The sequence below is a fragment of the Mustela putorius genome, unplaced genomic scaffold (genome assembly GCF_011764305.1).
Source record: "Mustela putorius furo isolate JIRA1106 unplaced genomic scaffold, ASM1176430v1.1 tig00003834_pilon_pilon_pilon, whole genome shotgun sequence".
Lineage (NCBI taxonomy): Eukaryota > Metazoa > Chordata > Mammalia > Carnivora > Mustelidae > Mustela > Mustela putorius.
In genome coordinates this window covers 22,861,378-22,868,761 of record NW_025421987.1, presented here as the reverse complement: position 1 = coordinate 22,868,761, position 7,384 = coordinate 22,861,378, and positions in this window count along the sequence as shown.

The window sequence follows — 7,384 nt, the reverse complement described above, 5'->3', positions numbered from 1 at the left end:
TGTTAAGAATTTTTGTCATAAATAGGTCTTGAGAGGTGCCTTGGTGAATCAGTCAGTTAAGTGTCTGCTTTTGGCTCAGGTCATGACCCTGGAGTCCTGGGATTAAGCCCCACACTGAGCTCCCTGCTCAGTGGGGAGCCTGCTTCTCCCTATCTCTCTGGGGCTAGCACTGTTTGTGCTCTCTACCCCTCTCAACTAAATAAGCAAAATTTTTATCAATCAATCAATTTTGAATTTTATCAAATGCTTCTTCTGCATATAGTGAGATGATTGCATGTTTGTTTGTTTGTTTCATTCTACTACTGTGATTTATCTCATTGACTTACTATGATTCAGCTCTTTGCCTGGGTGTGGGCAAACCAGGCTCTTGGGTCAGGAAAGTTCCCATTTGACAACTTGAATCAGACAGATCTGCACCCCGCAGGGTTGCCTGGTCAGAGTGCAACCCCGTCTTTGTTCTACAGATAAGTGAAACATCTGGTTGAGATTGTGTCATTGTAAGTATAAACATGGTTTGACAAGATCTGTGAGTTGGTTGTTTCAAGTCCCTCCCCTGATTCAGCATCACAGTCAGACTAGTGGTTCAGCCCTAAAGATTCCCCTGTATTTCTCCTGTAGTTCATGTGGTATGAGATCAGAGCAGGGTCTTCTGCAAAACAGCTCACAATGTGGTAGAGGGGGCTGGTTGTCCCTGCTGGATTCTCTTTTTCCACTGAAGAAGCTGAAGAACTCTCCACATGCTACTGTGCTGTTCTGGGATAAGGACAATGCAGTTCATGTGTACCTGCTTCTCCTGGTCTTCTAATGCAGTCTGTGTCTTTTTGGTACAAGGGGTTGCATCACTCTCACCCCCATATCCTAGGATTTTCTCAGTGGTGTCTTGTTCTTAAGTGGTTGTTAGTTGTTCTTGTGATGAAGAGCAAAGTCAGGAATGGCTTATGCCACCATCTTGGTGATGTCCCCAGTTGTTTTTGTTTTTGTTTTTCCTAAACCACTTTATTGACGGATGATTGACATGGAAAAACTGTACATGTGTGATGTATACAACTTAGTGAGTTAGATTATAAGTATTTACCAAGAAAACATTACTGTAAATCTATGCCATAAATGTACATTTCCTAAGTTTTTACTTTTAATTGTATAATATGTGAAAAATCAAATAGCTTTCAAATAAAATAATGCCTACTACATTATTTTTCTCCTAAGTAATTATTAGTAGCACTATACTTGGTAGTTTATAGACATATACTCTATCATTCAATTACTTAAAGCCTTAAGACTTATATGATCTTCAATTTATTATTCTAGATTGCTTATACTAAATTTTATTTTAAATTTACAGTAATTATTTATTCACCATTTCCCTCAGACTCACTTCTTAACAAGAAATACTAAAGATATATATTGGTAAATATTTCTTAAAATTGTATTCTGCTGGTTGTGGGAGATCTTGATTTTCTGAGGAATGCTATTATACATAAATGCCAACTAGTGTTTTATCTACAATATTTCATTGTATACAATGTACTGATTGATTTTATGTAGAATTACATCCTTTAAACAATTTAGGGCAAAATATGGTTCGCATATTTGGAGCTCAAAGCAATAGAATTTGAAAAAAAAAATACGAGGTTTCCTGTTAGGTTCCTTTCAGCTTTTAACGTTATCATTGCATATATAAACACTATGGTTTTGGCAAAAGCTGATAAAATTTTGTAGGAAGTTTGGGGAAATTCCTTATTTATTTCTCAGGAAATCAGTTGATGTATTTTTCAAAAATGCTAGAATATTTTAAGTTAGGATAAGTCTTAACAATGATGTGAGCTATCCCCAGTCTGCCATTGACCTCTGTAATCATGTCATTCTCTCTTTCTCTTGGGGTTTTTATAATTATTTCCTAGAGGAGTGAGGGTCCATACCTTAGGCAAAAGTCTTCTACAAGGAACTAACCCCAAAAAAGTGTATTCTCAAGGGAACAGCTGTCCCTATTATGGCACTGTTCTAGTATTTCCTCCAGACATAATTAATTGGAATAACTCTTAAAAACTAGTATTCTGATAACTGAATTTTTTTAGGGTTGATAAAAAATGAGAGTGAGGATTTTTTTTTTTAATAAGCAAGAACATATAATGACTAAAAAGATAATTTTTGCCTCAAGATATTCACTTGTTTTTTTCTCTCATTTTCTAACCTATTTACATTAATATGACCCATCCATATGTTTAATATTAAGTACACATTAAAATTTAGTATACTTGTTGGATAGTATTTACTATAAATAATGTAAACTATAGTTCTATTTCAGATAGATAGTAATCTTGTTTTATCTTGAAGACCATTTTTAAAACAGTTTCATCTTTCTGGCCCAAGGGATGATTCTGAGGTAATTTGTTCTGCCTGTCAATGATATCAGAGGACATTGGTATCTGTAATTCCTAAATGGCTTGTTTAGCAACAGATTCAACCATTTGTAAATGATGTCTCAAAAAAAAAAGAAAAAGTACTTTTTGTGTATCATGGAATAAAATGCTTTTTATAGTAGTATAAAAATGGTTAATGTTTTATGAAGTGATCTTCAGAAAAGTTCAGATTTGCAAATATATTTCTAGAACAAAGATGTAGATATTTAGAATGTTTTAATAGAGATAGAATAATTAACATTTCATAATATTTCTGGTGCTTTTATTTGCTGTAAAACAAATAATAATGCAATGACAACATTAATCAAATATTGTGAATGTAAAGAAAATCCTTTTATTTCTCATTTCTAGTAAAATGTTTATCTGTTGGAGTACCTGGGTGGCTCAGTGGGTTAAGTCTCTGCCTTCGACTTAGGTCATGATCTCAGGGTCCTGGGATTGAGCCCCCGCATCAAGATCTCTACTTAGCCTCTCTCTCTGCCTGCCTCTCTACCCACTTGTGATCTCTTTCTCTGTCGAATAAATAAATAAAATCTTTAAAAAAAAAAAAACTGTTTATCTGTCATGAAATATAGCCATCATAAGGCTGAGGTAAAATATTTTTGTTTCAAAAAGTCCCCTTTTGCTTAAACAAACAAACAAACAAACAAAAACAACTAACAGAGAGAAATAAGAATAATACATGGTTAATATGTTTTTAGTTAATTAAAAAAAGCGATTGCAGTTTTTCTTTCTGCTTGTTATTGATGAAGCTGACTTTGTCTCAATACAATAATTTATTAGAATTAAAAATACATTATGTGGATAAACATAGGATTAATTCTTAATTGAATTTGGATTTCCCATTTGAATTTTACATTTTTTTCCATTTGTTTCATAATATTTTTCATTTTCATTAATCATCTGGTAACTATTTTTTACTTGGATTTTTGTATGTGCATAAAAATCAATCTTTAGACATGAGGTATGGGATCCATTTTTTACCTCTCTTTTCACCATCTATCAACCTGCTCTACTTTTTCTGTTATCTATCTCTATTCTATAAGTTGAAACATTTTTTTTCTTCAGTTACCTTTGTACATTTTAGAATACAGGCTAAGCTGCTGTACTAGAGATCCTGGCTTAGATAAAACACAATTTAATTTCACTTTTACTGAGAAGCCACAGGGTGAGTGGTTCAGGCTCTTAGGGAAGCTCAGCTCCACATGATTTTTCATGCTGGAGCTGGAGAAATCTTCCTTTGCATGATAGAGCAATAATTACCATTATTTTGGCCATTCAATCAATAGGAGGAAACAGAGAGTGAAAGTCTAGGGCAAGCAATTTCCTTTGAAAGAGGAGACCAAGAAAGTTAACCGCCCCCTCCCCACTTTCAATTTATTAGATTTTAGACAAAGGGTCATAAAAAGCTATGTACAAGAGAGACCAGGAAATATGGGTCAGCTGGGTGACCATATGCTCAAACAATTCACTATTACCACATACAAAGGGAATAACACATTTCAGGTGGACATTAGCAATGTGCTGTATAAAATTAGAAAATTTTGAGTAATATAATGTTGTTTTTTTTTTCTTATAGAAAAATTGTATAAGCAGTTTTAATTTCTTCTGGCTACAGGTTCAGTTGGACATTTTAATCATTTTTAATCCTCTAGAATTCCTTAATGACATCAAGGATATTGTAAAAATTTCTAACCTACTTTGATACTGGGTTTGGTTAATTTTTCTACAGGATAACTTTGGAATGTATTGACTGCTTAAGAAGTATTACAAAATGTTCAGCAAACTTTTTTCTACTTAAAATAATGAAATTATTGGTGCCAGTCTAATCCTCCCACCAAATTTCAGCTTTAACTTTTATTATTGCCTATCCATTCTTTAAATCCATAACTCTATATGTTTCCCTTTATGGCTCTGTTTCTACTGTTCTCTTTGCCTAAAGTGTTTACTTTTACTTTTACTGGAAAATTTCCAAACCTATAAAGCCTGATGCAAATGTCACTTTTTATTTGTCACCTTTTCTTTTGCTTTAAGTAGAATTGACCTCTGTGTTCTGAAACTCTATATCTATTTTGCTATTTATTTTATTAATTTACCTAATCCTATGACAAAAGAGAGATATAATGTAGCACAGTAACTTCTTGGTAGGATGAAGTAATTTGGTGCAAACCAATACTCCTGTCATGAACAATAGAAAAAACTAGAAAACTAAATAAAGTTATCAAAAATAATGAGGATGATTATGAGAATTATGAGAATTCTCATAAATAATGAGAATTAAGTTCCTGGAGGTGGAGAACCATATAGTGATGAACTGATAATCTTCAGACACATATTTTTCCTGAGAATACTTGTGAATCAGGGCACCTGGGTGGCTCAGTGGGTTGGGCTGCTGCCTTCGGCTCAGGTCATGATCTCAGGGTCCTGGGATCAAGTCCCGCATCGGGCTCTCTGCTCTGCAGGGAGCCTGCTTCCTCCTCTCTCTCTGCCTGCCTCTCTGCCTACTTGTGATCTCTCTCTGTCAAATAAATAAATAAAATCTTTAAAAAAAAAAGAATATTTGTGAATCTTGGTCATTGTGGAGAAGCTTAAAATATGAATTTGCCTGGGCAGAGTGAAACTTTTGTAGATCACAACATTCAGGGCTTTGTTCATCTCATGAGCTAGAAAGAGGAAGAAAAGGAAATTTAGAGGGTTCCAATATGTAGTGTTACATGGTCTCCTTAAAATGTTTGCCAAATTCTGAAGTCATGTGGCTGGGAGGTATAAGTTTTTACTTTAAACTTCTGAAAGTAAAGTGGGGTTTTCTAAAGTCTGTATGTATTGAAGAGACAAAGAGTTGAGCTCAGGACTAGACAAAGAGGTAAGACCTTTCAGAAGACATAAAGGTCCCAGCTAGAGTCTTTTAAGGTATAGGCACAAGAAGGCGGTAAACTGGAGACACGTTGAGTCTTATGAAAACTACAGTTTCAAAATCAACTCAGCTAGATGCTGGAGGAGAATTAACCTCAAAGTAAGTTGTCCTTGAATGATAATAATATGACCTTTAGTCTCCATAATAGATGATATTTTGGTGTCACATCATCTTCAACAAGATGTCTCCATCCCTAGCTGCCAATAGGACTATTTGCTAATAATTAGCAGAAAGCCTAAAGAATCTCCCAAAATATTTTCCTTAACTAAAGAGATGGTCCTTTCATTGGAAGCTAACTTCTTCCCTTAGAGGGGGATTAAAACATAGCCAATGATTTTACTTTACAAATGTACAAAAGTTAGGCCTATTTCCTTGAGTGGGTCTACTGGTACTATACAATATACTTCTGAGACCCACCCCCATAGATTAAAATAAGACTGAGTATCATTGGAAGCTACATATTTTCTTAGCTCTCTCTTTTCCTGTCCTGCCTATTGCTCTCATTATGGGATTTTCTTGACAGGCACTCTATTTCAAGCTTTATTTCCAGAGGACTCTCCCTAAGAGAGACTCTAAAATTATTTTTACAGTCTGGATTTTATTAAAAATAACCAAGGAGCACCTGGGTGTCTCAGTCAGTTAGCCATCAGACTCATGATTTTGGTTCAGGTCATGATCTCTTAGATCATGACTTCAAGCCCTCCATTGGGTCTATGCTCAGCAGGGTATCTGCTTGATTTTCTCTCTCCCTCTACTACTGCCCTTCCCTCCTAAATAAATAAATAAACCTTTTTAAAAAAAAAAATTCACCAAGAATGCAAGGCTTGGTATGATACAAGCTAAAAAGAAAAAAAAAATGCAGATAAGAAATGTGATCCAGGTTTTGAAATTAATAGATAAGGACTTTAAGATAAATATAATTGTGTATAAAAAAATTGGAATAAAAATGGGAAAAATAAGTAAATGTATGGAGAATTTTGCTAAAGAATTAGAATCTATTAAAACAAATTAAAAGTAACTTCAAGAACTGAAATTGACAGATTTAAAGAGCAGAAAACAGAATGACTCAACTTGAAGAGAATTCAGGACAAAACACATGAAGTGAAACACTTTGTTATGGGTTGAATTGTGACCACCTCCCACCCCTGTCCCGAAGAAATGATGTGTTGAAGCTATGACACCAAGTATCTCAGAATGTTATCTTATTTAGAAACAGGATTATTGCTAATATAATCCATCAAGACAAGGTCATACAGAAGGCGGCTGGGCCCTTCATCCAACATGAATGTTGTCCTTATAACAAGAGAGGGAAACAAGCCACTTGAAGGTACAGAGATAGGGAGAATGCCGGTGAAGGTGGAAGCAGATTGGAGAGTGTATCGACAAACCAATAATTTCTAGTTGTTCCCAGGAATAGGAAATAGGAATGGAACAGATTCTCCCTCAAAACTCTCAAAAATAACTACCCCTGCTTTTTCTATCTCACAAAAATTGAAAGTTATGTAAAATATATGTTCATCACTGGCAGGTTTCTATAAATGGACAAAGGGCAGTGAACCAAATCATTTTCAGCCTGAACTTAGATATCACATTTGGACTGGAAACTACCACTGTTGTCCACAGGTCATGAAGTTATAATTGTCCTTGAGCACTTTAAGATTTGAGGTCCTTTGGATACTGTTCTTTGGACTTCTTGGTTACCCTTGGATTTAATGTTTTTTATTCTTTTGTGTCTTATCTTGTCTTCTCTCTTGCCTATAACATTGTGTTGCTATAATCCTAGGTGCTTTGAATCTGGTCTAGAATACTGAAGAGTATGGAAAAAAAATTGATTTATTTGCCTATTAAATGGAAAGAGATTAGAATGTTTAGAGTGTTTGATAACTAGTTGCTTCCAAAAAGAAATAGAACTAGGCATAGATACTTATTATAGCTAATAATGATATTAAGCAGTTTCCTTATATTTTGTAAATAAATTACTGATAATTGGTACCATCATGCTTCAATATTCTTTAAGCTCTGGGCAAATGAACTAGAATAAAATATGGAG